At 46.0% G+C, this 13,296-nt stretch overlaps 1 protein-coding gene across 1 annotated transcript in view; it reads right to left on the bottom strand.

Annotated features, from left to right (window-relative positions):
* Positions 1-11,236, bottom strand: part of LRRC39 (leucine rich repeat containing 39) — a 207,233-nt gene extending 195,997 nt beyond the window's left edge. The window contains exon 1 of the mRNA XM_069641590.1: positions 11,132-11,236. The gene's annotated coding sequence lies outside the window, so the exon portion shown is untranslated. The remainder of the gene's footprint in view (positions 1-11,131) is intronic.
* Positions 11,237-13,296: the final 2,060 nt, after the last annotated feature.

The following is a 13,296-nucleotide window of genomic DNA, read 5'->3' as shown; positions in this document are numbered from 1 at the left end:
CGCTCTGAAAGACTTGTCTACAAGCGCGATATAAATAAAATATCATTTCATTTAATTTCCTCATGGCTATCACTTCTGCCAGGAGGGTTCGTGAAATACAGGCTCACTCTTGTAAGCCTAGATATTTGTCGTTCCACCCAGCGAAAGTAGTTCTAAGGACTCATCCTTCATGCTGATGGTCCCGTCAGACTTTCATTTAAAGGAACCTTAAGTACTGTGAATTTTCAATGTAAACCCATCTTCGTCTGTTGAAAGATCTTTGCATTCGCTGGACGTGGTGTGTGCCTTGAAATTCTACGTTGCAAGCACTAAGAAGGTCTTCTCAGCTTTTTGTAAACTTTGGACCTGTGGGACATGGGACAGCCCTATCTAAATCGTCTATCTCCAGATGGCTCTCCGGCTGCATCATACATTGCCATCAGCTGGCCAAAATGAATCCATGTAAGACCCATGCGGGAGAACAAGAGTGACATGTAAGTAACTTGTTCCATTCAGTTCAGTGCTCTCACTGCCCTGTGTGTGCTCCCATACACTCAAATTTGCACATCTTTCCAAAATAAAAGCATGTCACAAATGTATATTCATGGAATAAAGGTGGGTTGATAATGTTGATGAAAGAAAACAGCCAATATGCTGTCAGAGAAAAGTGTTCAGCAAACATTGTAGGCATATCTTAGAAATATTTTCAGTCAGGTTCATTTGGGCTTATGTAAATAACCTTTGGCTCAAATGAGCCATGTATGGCAGGTTGGGAGTGTGTTAGTAGGTGTTAGTGGCATCAACTGACACACATTGGGCATCATTACGAGTTTGGTGGTAATTCAGTGTTAAATCTGCAGCATGACCGCCAAACTCAATTACTGTTACCGTCACTTGATCCTGTGGATTTACTATGGGATTATAAATGGTGATGGGGGGTGTGTAATTCCCCCTTTTTGGTGTCCATAGAACTACATTGGGATTTCGGCAAAATTTCCAACGGCGGTCATTCTGAAGATTTTTGGGAGTATGTTGGTAGATTCACCTCCAACTTTTTGCTGGAGGTAAATCCTTCACTTCACCGCCCAATTCCTTGTACGGTGTTGTGGTAATGCAGTGGTAACAGAGTTGCTGCTGCATTACAGCTGTTTCTATTTGTATAGAGCCTATTGTCCCTTTTTATTTAAGTGTAATGGTTCTTTCTGTTTTCCTGTATTATGGTGGCAAGTTTTCCTCGTAGTAGGACTGCTGGAGACTGGTCTGGACTGTGGTACGCTTGACACAGGGTGTTTCGAATGCCCAGCTTAGTGGACAACGGCATGAACCCCACTCCAGAAACAGTAGACCGTTGAAAAGGACCATTAAATAGAAAGAAGCAGAGAAGAGGGGGGAGGGATGGTCCTCTGTAGGGCCTAAATTACAAGTGAGTTGTAAAATAACATTGTATTAAACATTTTGGATACATATCTGCAATTCATATCAGACTAACAAAAATTCTGGAGACATGCTTGGAATCATATTTTGCATTGCTGTAGTGAGTCTATGAGTATGGTTTCCACTAAACTGAACATACATGAGTATAGTATGTGAATACTAAAGTGAGCTACCTCTGTGTGGCATTCCATTCTTTATATGTATAGCCCAGGTCTTTCTGCTTTGGCCCTTTGGATGGCCCTTGCCACCAGGCCAGGTGGGGCAACACTAGCCTTTCAACTCTGAACACAGGCCAGCAGCAATGGGGTGGGTGACCAAGCTCTTCAGCAACCTGAGGAGAAATAAGAAAACCCATAGATGGGCTAATGTCACAGGCTAATGTCCTGAGGTCCTAGTGAAGTAAATCGCTGCCTCCCCCAAACCCCAGGGTAGAGTGACTCCATCGCAGCGACTCTGTATAAACTGACAGAAGCCCCCAAACCCTGGCAGGTCCCGCTACCAACAAGTCAGCATGCGGTTAGGGGAGCACAGAGGACACAACTCAGTGTTTTACTTGATTTTCCTGGCAGCTTTTAAGGCCAGCGATTTTGTTTATTCTTTTTTACAAACTTTATTTGTTAGAAAATGAGCCACAAGCATAGGTCAGGAGCTTACATTATCTTTCATACTTTTCTTTTCTCAGTTCCATTGCTTGCTACGTTCAACATTAGTGCTCATAACATTTTATTTTATATAACTCCTATCTAATCCCCCCCCCACTTACTCCATTCAACTCTCTATATTAAGGATGAGGTGATAACGTCCTTCGTTGTTAGTTCAGTCTGGGTATTTATGACGGTTAGGGCCGATGCATCTGCGTATAGGCTGTTGTCAGATGATGAAGAATTTGCGAAGCAATGTTGGCTTAAAGTAGTTCTGTTCTCTATCTGCCACAAATTCATGGAATGGGAGCCAGGCTGCCAAGAACGTTTGATAGGTGCTGTTAGTCAGAGACGTCACCTTTTCCATTGCCATCATTCCCCAGAGCCACACCCACCACATGGTATCACTACATAATATCCCCAACAAAAATATCACCATATATATGGCCGTTTGGTTCGCCATAGGCGATATTTTTGTTGGGGATATTATGTGGGAGCGGGGGTTGTGGGGGTGTCCCCCGCAGGGTCCATGTGTGAATTTCGCTGCAAAAATATGGCGATATTTTTGCATCCCCATATTTTCGCGGCGGAATTAACACATGGAACCCACCACATAGCCAGGACGGGCCCCTGCTTGCTCTTCCATGAATGTGCCAAGGTAATCCTGGCCGCACTCAGCATGTGGGTGATGAGGGTGGCACTGCTTCCTGTGGCATCATAGACTCCCTCTGCCGTGGCACCCAGTAGCACCACCACTAGTTAGAGGGGCATTTGTACCTTTGTTACATACTTAATGTGGCTCAGGAATTCTTTCCAGTAGACCTCCACTAAGGGGCAGGCCAACCACATGTGCACCAAGTCTCCACTTTGTCTACAGCCCTGCCAGCATGAGGGGGGATAGTCTGGGACCTGGGTTGATAGAGTGCAGGCGTTGTGGTGCCATGTGCCATCTGAAACATAGTTTATTTGCTGATTCTTTGATTGGCCCACACTTGGAGCTTTTCATTGCCCGGCGCCATATCTGGCCCCAAGTGTCCCCTGTGATAGGTTCGCCCAGGTCTCATTCCCATTTTGACATGTACGGTAGAAATGATCCTGGACTTGCCTAATCTAGCAGCCGATAGTCTCGAGACCCCTTTCTCGGTTGCCCCTTCTTTTATTGTGAGTTCAAACCCCAATGGTACTCTTTTGGACCTTTCTTTTATTGATTTGTTCGAGATCTTCTGTCTTATTTGGGCGTAGTGAAATCGTTCGCGTTCTGGTCTCTGGAATTTATTTTTACATTCCTCAAACATCAAAAGGGTCCCGTCTGAGTAGAAGTCCCCCAACGTCAGTGATTGTCCAGCCCCCGGGTTATGAGCCATTGGCGTGAGTGGACCTCCCCGGGTGTACTTTCTTACCCCGCAGCGCTTTATCCCAGTAAAAGAGGGTGGTTTTTGTAGTGTCTAGCACTGTAACCCCCGCTCCACTGTGATTTGGTGTCAGAAAACCTAGGTTCTCCAAAGGAATGTTGGTTGCGTTTCTTTCTATGTTACTCCACCCATTTGAGTTCTCCTGTACGGCCTATTGGAGCATCGGGGCCACGTGTGCAGCCATTAGGTATCGACTCACGTCCAGGACACCCAAGACCCACCAGTGCCAGAGGTCGGAACAATACCTTTCTGGGCACCCAAGGTTTCTTTCTTCTCCAAATGAAAAGCATGATCTCCCTCTGCAAGTCTTTGATCGCTAGGACCCTGTGGTGCCTGCAAGTTTCTTCTCCATTTCCTGGAACACTGACACCCCTGAACTCTTCTCCCTCCCCATCGGTGGCCTACAAGCCTCTGTTCTTGTTTGCATACACTTCACCTTCCACACCTTCTCCCATGGTCAACTCCTCTCCTTTGGGTTCTCTTAACATGTCTTTGTGGATAACATTGAAACCTTCTTCTCCTTGTCTACATTGACTCCGGACCTCTCTGTACACATTACTGCATGCCACTCGGCTGGCCAGCACTAGATGGTTCTTTGTTGTCTTATTTTAAACTTTTCCAAAAACGATGTATACATCCCTGATTCCGATGCCTCGTCTCGTCTTCTCTCGCCCATCTTGTTCCAGTTTGACATTCTGTCCCCTCCCCTAAGGCACGCATTGTGTGGGCCTTTTTGACATTGGCCTCAACATCCATCCCTTTTTCTGCTACTAGCACTAATGCAATCAGGACTGACCTGCATAACATCTGAAAAATCTTCCCTCTCCTCACCTACCACTCTACCAAAACCCTCATACAAATTGCAGTACAGAGCTGCCTTGACTACTGTGCCAATCCCCTAATGGGCTTCCTTTACTCCTTCTCCCCACTTGACAAGACACTCAGCGATCAGAAACCTTCAGAAATCTTCCCCGCTCTTCTCCCACATCGCTTCACCACCTCCATACCGGCTGGCTCTCTATATGCAGCCAGACCACTTATTCAAGTTCCTAGTACTCATTTACAAATCCCTGCATGGCCATGCTCTCTCTCTTACCTGGCTGATGCTGTGTCCTGCTCCTCTCCATCACGCATCCTTCAATCCAGCACCTTCTCCATTCTCCGTTTCCTGAAAATCCTGCACATCCTCTAGCTTTTGCTCTTTCTCAGGCCTTGCCCCGCAGCATTGAAACTCCCTACTCCTATGTCAAAAACTCCACCAATAGACATACACTCTTTGAAGTCCTCACTTAAGTGTAACCCCATGGGCTATAAAGGCAAACCATACATTTACCACCCTATTTCTTCTGCTCACGAACTTCCCAATTACTTAAACCTCTGCATATTGCAAAGTGTTTACATCCTGACTCTTCAGACAACTGCCAGTCATGTGTCCTAACTCCTCCCTGGTCTATGTGTTTGTAGTATTCTACTCCACCAACTTGTCAGTTTTTCCACAACATTTTTCCTGGAATGCACGACACCCGTTTCAGGATTTCCCCAATTGCTGTATGTTCGCACAGTAAGTGTTTCTGGTCGAAGCACATAGCATAAATACAAGTACAAATACAAGATACAAATATATTCCTCATATAATAGTTTAAGAGAGCACCAGGATAGCCTTTATTGTCGTGGTAGGAAAGGTAATACCTGTCTGCTAGTGTTGCCTCCATGGTAAACGACAAAGAAATCAAGGCTGCTTGCTTGGGGTTTATGCATTGGAACATGGCCTTCTGGGCCATCCCCATGTTCCCATTGGGTGGAATATTAGCTACAAGGAATGGCCAGGAACAATTTCACCAGTTACTCTTTCAGTCGCACGTAGGGGGCTGTTTAGGTAGTATAAGGGGTGTCATTGTAGAGACACCCTTTGAAGGTCTTGGCTCTTCTGGCTGATTCTTTTGTGATTTTAGAAGACACGCCAGCCTAGATTTCAGTGGAAAGATGATTTAACCAATACTTTCATGATAAGTTATATTGTCCCTGCCCCATTGTCTGACATTGCTCAGCCTTTCCCTGTGAGAAAGATTGGCTTCATGCTATTATGCATAAAATAGGTCGTTGAAATGAGACTCCTGGTTGATGCAAAACTGGGAAAGGCCTAACGAGAATCTACACTGAAGGTCTACCCATCCATGCATTGTTCTTGCATACCCCTAAATATCTCACCCTGCTGAAGTCCCACAATTCCATACTCCGTCTGCCGCTTCCACCGAGATAAGTCTGGGAATGCGACCGTAATGGCAGAGATAAGTCTGGGAATGCTTCTAATCTTTATGCCCAATTTTTGAAGCCCTACACTACTTCAGTGCTGAACAATGCTTGGTTAATCCAGACACGTCTACTGACAATACATAAATAACCCGCTCAGAAAACCTCCTCCCATCGCTTCACACTTGGAACAAATCTGAAGTGGTCCTGCACAGACAGGCCTACGTGTGATCAAAGTGCTGACCCGTAAGTGGTTATGGGCTCCTGATAACATGTGTACCCATGGTTAGAGGAGAACCATCTCCGGTTCTGGAAGTACCTCCCCCTCTCCCCTGCATTCCTGACTGAAACTGCACTGGTTACCTGGCCACCCTTTCTGACCCCATCAGTTGCCCACCTGCACTGCCTCCCTGGCAACCCCTGCGCCCACCTGGGGACTCTTTTTCTGTAGCCTTACTGTCCCCCTACCAACACTTATGTCTGCACTTACCTTGCACTTGCCACCAGCTGGCCGTTTTATTTATCTTATTTATTCCACTATCCCATGTACTGCACTTTCCCCTCTCCCTTCCCCCTCGCACTTTTCCTTTTTACTCCCTCCCATGCACTTGCACGATCTGGATGACACCTGGCCTAGTAGGATCGTTGTCCGTCTTCCCTTTGCCCCCCCCTTGCCTCGTCGCGTCTTGAAACACTTGTGTACAGGTGCGTGAAAAATGCCATATCATGTCATGTAGGCATTCAGTGTTTGAACTCACAATGACAACCTAACGCTAGTCAGACAAAGACTCAAATTTTCAATTTATGAAATCTGGCGCCACCTACTAAAGATTCTGGTAAGATTTGGGCGAGCTGAATTAGGGCCAACACTATCAACAGAACACACTTTCTGAAACTCAACACCCCATCTAAATGATCCATACCACTGCATGCCTGGACAAGATATCTGCCATCCCTTTCACATTGCAATACCTTGGTTCCTGAAATGCTCTCACATTGCAACTGAAGAGTCTGCATCTGACCTGCACATTGAGCTTCTTGAATATCACTGTTCCAAGTGCTAAGCCCTCGTTCATATGACAGCCACTGTTCTGGGGTGCTTAACCTTTTAAACGTCTGGTGATGAGTTCTGAAAGCAGTAGCATTGATAAAGATCCAGGCCTAATGGAGCCAGACAAATGTGACGTGAAAAGGTTTCCATGCGAGCCTGGAAAAAGGCTGGCCGTGGTCAGCAGAAAGCCTCAATATAGCTGCGCATTCCTCAGCTTGCATGACACCTATTATGCATAGGTCGGTGTCACGACCAGGCAAAAAACAGACAAAAGACCTTTCCTGATAGGCTTGGATGAAGTCTGCAAATACACGTGAATGCCTAAATAAATATATTCTCAAGCACGGTTTTATCTGGCATTTGTAAATATGAACAAACCCAGTGACCTTGTCAAGAAGGGACTGAGTAAGTCCATATAATTATAGACAAGACCCAAATTAATCTCCAGTAGGATCTGAACAAGCTTGTCTCTGACAGACCTTTGTAAATTCAGAAAACAAATCAGAACACTGATGAGCAATCATATGTACCTAGCAAGGGTCAGCTTTGGACCCATAACAGGAAGGCCCTCTTTTTAGAATTGAATATTTTCAGAACATATTGCTTCATAACGGATGGCACAAGCGCAGACAATGCCTGCGTGGACATGGAACAAGTGAGAACCTGACTGGACAAGCCTGGCCATGCTTCTCCATAGGCACTCTTGACAGGATAGCATTCTACTACATAAGTCCAGATGTGCCTAAATGATCACATAGGACACATGAATCAATTCTAGGCGGTATCAGGTAATAATGTCCCCATACATATTGCCACCAGGAAAAGCCATTGGCGACATTGTATATGGTGACCTTATGGATGGGGATGGATGGGTTGCTAGGATGCCTTCTGTTCCCATTTTTTTTAACGCGGGTTGCAGGGGTGTCCCCCCGCATGTTCAATGTAATAATGTCTCAGCAAAAACACTACTTTTATTTTGTCAGGGGACAATTTTGCAGGGAGATTACATGGAACCGGCTAGGCATGTCTGTATGTACTTTAGAACTTTTCGCTTGCTGCTGACAGTACTAAAGGAGTTCATGTTTCATGAATTGCATATGGGATGTACATGAAGGCGCTAGTCTCCTGAGGGAGCTCAGACATTGTAAACAATTCAAAGCTTTGTGGTGGCTGGTACATTTTTTCAGTGAAGGTGCATTCATCTCTCTCCCGAATGAATGTGAGCAACTAAGTGTAGCGAGGGAGCGCTAACAATAGATGGTAGGGAGGCTTCAGGATGTTCTGCTCTCATGTTTAAAATAATGGGTTTAAATGGTGCATTTAACAGCACCATTTAAAATCCATACAATGTACTTTTGTTTCTATAGGATAAAACTGGAAATAATTGTAAATCACGTTCATGATGATGCACCCCAATAAATGCCAGCGTTATCACTATATATCACGTTCATAAATCTGCATCTACTGTATAAACCAGCATTGCCAATGTGAATCACTTTCATGAAGCTAAGCCAATATATGCCAGAACTGCCTGTCCCAATCACTGCCATGAAGCTGCGCCCACAGTATAAGCCGGCTTTGCCCTGTCAAATACTCTTATGAAGCTTTGCCACTATATGCCAGCATTATTTCTGTAAATAACTTAATAACTTTCATGACGCTGCCCCCCACAATACATGCCAACATTGCCATAGTACATCACTTTCATGATACTGCACCCACAATATATGTGAATTATCTGGTGATGTTCAGTAGGAAAAAAGTAAAGGACCAAGCAGAACCTTGGAGTATGCAACATGGTAAAGGGATATGATGGAATACAATTGGCAAGTCTTATGATGTGCTTCCTGTTTTCAATGAAAGGGCAGAACCACTTAATGGCGTTGTTGGAGACCCTTGCGATTCATTGATTGGCTCTACAGCAAGATTAAGTGGACGGCAGCGTCGAAGGTCACAAAGAACTGGAACAGTATAGACATGGTAAAGTTGCCAGAGTCCCAAAACTGCAGAGCTTCATCGCGAACTGAGGCCATGGCTGATTCAGTGCTATGACAGGGACCTAATCCAGATTGAAGATGATCGTGGAGAGAGTATAGAGTGATCGCGGAGAGAGTATAGAGTTTTCTTTCATATGTTTTTCGAGTTGGGCAGATACAACTTTTTAAAGAATTTTGGGTAACCAAGAGAGGCCATAGCTGGGTTGGAAGTTTACATAATCGTTAGCATTGAGGGGGTTATTTTTAGCAGAGGAGATATCAGGAAGTATTTCAGAGAGTTGGGAATTGGGCAAGTAGAGTTGGAACTGTTTTAAGAAGTCAGAAACTGGGCCCACAAGAATGTATGCATGTACAGCTGCAACTGAAGATTGGCCGGGGTCACCAGAGACTCAAGCTAGTGTAAGTGCCTTCAGCAATTTATAGGTGTAGTCCACTGCCACCAATTGACAGCCAAAAGTAGGTGATATGGCGCAGCTAATTAGCATAGTTGGATTGTTGGAGGTCGGGGAGGAGGTGATCACTTCTCTGACTTTCGCCATCTTTTAGGTAAAGATGAAGGAGAGGTTTTCACAGAGATCCTGAGTGTGCAGAACTGATGGCGCAGTGCAAGCACACAAGATAACATACTAAATGGTCTTAAAGAGCTGTTGAGGAGGGTCGATGGCATCTTTCACTTTACAAGAATAGCAGTCCCTACTAGCCCCACAGAGGGCTTTATCCTAGGTATTATGTATATGGTACAGAGCTTATTTACATGGAAGAAACAGAAGACCGACAAGGGGAGGATGGGCTTGACTGGACCCCTGATCTGGTATCTGGTGAAGCTCGTAGCAGTCTAAAATCCAGCCCACCACGGAAACACCCAGATCTTCCAGACTGCGTGGTAAGGTGGTAGATTCCAGATACCTTCACTGGCAAGCGCGATGTTTACCTGCCCCGTTTAAGCACTATGACCTCAACTGGGGAGCAAGGCACTCACACTACGGTATTTGCTCCGGCTGATGGACTCTGTTCGCATTTTGAACTTTTGGAGGGTGTAATGTTCAATCCTGTGTTTCGGGTCCCAATAGCCAAACACCCTCATCGTACTCTCCAGCATGCATACTTGTGATGTCACACTTCACGGTGTGGTGCAGAAAGTGGCCTGTCCCCCTGCTCTAGCAGGAGGTCTCTGGCAGAGCACAAGCAGGAAATCTGTCTCGGTGTGGCTCATTCCCTGGCGGACAAGCAACACCCAGGTGCTCCCTGGACGTGTCTTCAGCTTTGATCTGCATGTTTTACTGAGGAAGAGGAGGAGTGTTGCATACAGTATAAAACGCCTGCTTACTTCCTCTTGAATCATCAGGTGCAGCACCAGGCACACAACCCACCACACCCCTTAGTAGATGGAGATGAAGGGTTCAAAGGTACAGCTAATGAATCCAAGAGTTCATAGGACGTGTAGGTTGATCAGCGTTATTGCTACAGAAATGTGTATTATCGGGCAAACCGAACCCGACGCACGCTTATCGCATGGCTGCGGAGATTCAGTAGCAAGGCCTAGGCTGTTTGTGAGGATATGACACGGACGGGACACGCACGCACGCACGCCCACACACATATACACACCCTCTACCTAGGCACCTGATGTTCAGAATGCTCCAGATACTGTGCGCGCCATCTTCTCTCTGTAGCGCTCAGCAGCTGCTTAGACATTTGTTGGTGCTATATCGAATACTAACCCAAATAAGTGTATGAGCAGCGCTCTCTGCGGTGCCCTTGTTCTTTGTTTGTGGTGTTAGCTTACCCAGTAGCGTAGCACGAAAGGATGAAAGCAATCGGTACTCGTCTCGGAGGGGGGGCCGGGGATCAAGCATCACAACACAGCTCCCTGTGACGGCCGCCCCTGGACAATCTACCATACCACCGTCTACTCCGAGCTCCTCCTGTCATCCATTTGAATGCTTTACTTAACATATTAAACGCATCCCCTATTTAGACATAAGATAAACTGCATGCCAGTGCCGTCCTTATCCAATCAAGTCTCTCTGTCCGGCCTCCAGTGCAGACTAGAGTACCCATAGCACTCCCGCACACACATTACACGAAGCATTGTCTGTGCCCCCCTCACACCACCCAGGAAGAAAATACAAAGTTGATTCATGCCTTCGTACCTCCCAAAGCCACACTCGGACCTACAAGGACGAAGGGTCGGGTAACAACTTTCAAGCGTGAAGTGTAGTGTGTCGAGTTGCCACACGGATCAAAACAGCGCAAACCCAAACCGCAATTCCCCAGGAATAACATTGCAGCGGCGCGCACATAGCAGTCAATGCAGTGCACAGGTGCAACGCGAGACCTTTACTGATTTATATCAAAAGCACCAACCTGGATCGTGGCGAGAAGCGACTACTTTCTATCAGAAGTCACAGGAGCCACCTGTCTGAAGAAGTGGGTAATTGATTCTGTCGGTAGCGGGGAGCATGAAACCCTTCACTAAGGACGCGATCAAATGAAACGTGATGCCAGCCTGCTCTAATTTTAGCCCATGACAGATCTGGGAATAGCGCGGCGATCACATGGGGCCAGGCTGCAGTACCCCTTACAGTGAGCGGACACGCCAGAGGCAGAGCACCCAGCGTGTCGCTTGACACTGATTGAGAAATCGCAGTGCCCACCTGCTGCAACAGTCAAGGCGCCCCTTATCCCTCCACTTGTGGCAATGAGTGCAACCACCAGACTGACCCCTCAGTCTGCCAAGGCGCAGGCCCAGGTGAAACAAGGAGTATAATGTATCTATTAGCAAGAAAAAGAGAAAAGAAAAGAAAGAGAAATAGAATGAAAGAGGAAGGAAAAGAAAGAGGGATGTCCCACTGGGTCTACGTACCAGTTTGGAGGTAGTGGTAAAACACCTAATAGTTGCTGTTACTGGGTGCTTTACCACTTCCGCCAAATTATGAGTTTCATTTTTGAAATTAATTTTCCCTGCTGGTTTTGTGTAGAGGATTTTACCAACACACAAAAGCAGTACTGCATGCAGTAATTAGAGCGGTGTATTACCGCACGTGGTAAATAATGGACCCCCATGGAGACCTATGGGACTCCAAAATGGGGAATAGCAATGGGGACTTGTAATCATGGGGACAAACTGAACCAACTGGCAATTACCGCATGCGGTAACAGTAAACGAGTTTGGAGGTATTACCAAGTGTTTTCTCACCCTGGTGCCCAATGCAATTTGTGACCCACCGTGATTTTGCTCCCTGATGCCAATGTAATTTGAGAGACTGCTAACGTATCTGGTATCGTACATTGATTTCATAGCATGCTGGGCTGTTCCTTAGGACCTTTGCAGGCCTCTACCCTCTCTGGAATCCCTACTTTGAACTCTCCTCTGGAACTATACCCATCCATTGTCGACCTACTGCTGCATTCTCACTATGTCTTCCATTTATCCCAGTGTTCCCCCACTCTCCTATAGGACCAGTCACTGCATGCAATCCACTGCCAGATACCAGCCTACACAGAGGACATTCAGGGAAACAGTTAAGTTTTACTTCGTAGTTTGGTTTGAAGTGTTATTTTTGGGTATGTTTTTAACACACAAGAACACTTCGTGGGGTCCACTTTTTCAGCGTGGGAACTGTTGAAGCAAAAAGTAAAATATACCACAAAGGCAATACTGGACAACAACCCTGTAAGAAGCCAGACCCAACCAAAAAAAGACCACCCGTAGGGAGAACATAACGGACGGGTTTCTATGAAATCCCTTTTTATTTATCAATCACAAGAGTGATCCATGACTTGGCGACCACACACTTATTACGAAGGTCAATAAAAGAAAAACGGTCCCATGACCTATGAAATAGTTCCTCTCTGAAATGTGGCCCCAAGCTCCACCGAGATACTCACTTCCGGCCCTACTCTCAAATGGGCAGAAGATCCGTGAACCCCACTCCTAAAGGATAGCAGCCCGCATATGTTATGAGGGCTACTCCAGAAGAAAACCTATTCTGAGGCCACACATTAAACGGTACCTGAATAATCAACAGTTCCTGCGCTGAAAAAGTGGACCCCACGAAGTGTTCTTGTGTGTTAAAAGATACCAGCCTACACCAGTATGTCTCAGGATAGTTCCTCGCACGTGCCTTACCTAAAGTGCATGAGACGTCGCCATGACTGTATCAGGTGGATTCTCCAAATTGCCCACCGGGTCCTCCACTAATGTCTCTGAACTAGCATTCTCAATCTCGATGCTCAAAAAAAAACTCTATGCATACCAAATAAACCACTCACACTTGGCAACTGAATAACCCCCTCAACACCTCTATAATCAGCATACATATCACAGTCCCATCCAATACAACCAGCACCCCAGGCATACAAGTCTCCTCTCTAGAGACCAATATCTCAATGCTCCCAAATAGGACACTTAGAAACAGACCTGCATGCAGAGCTCTGGGTACTTCCGGTCTGCACGCGTCACCACACCAGCAAAACTAACTTGCATTACCCTTCCTCCTCTCTAACCCTACCCAACTCTTTCTCTTTCA

This window comes from Ambystoma mexicanum, chromosome 1q (genome assembly GCF_040938575.1).
Source record: "Ambystoma mexicanum isolate Mex_15411 chromosome 1q, UKY_AmexF1_1, whole genome shotgun sequence".
NCBI lineage: Eukaryota > Metazoa > Chordata > Amphibia > Caudata > Ambystomatidae > Ambystoma > Ambystoma mexicanum.
This window is presented reverse-complemented; position numbering and strand designations above follow the sequence as displayed.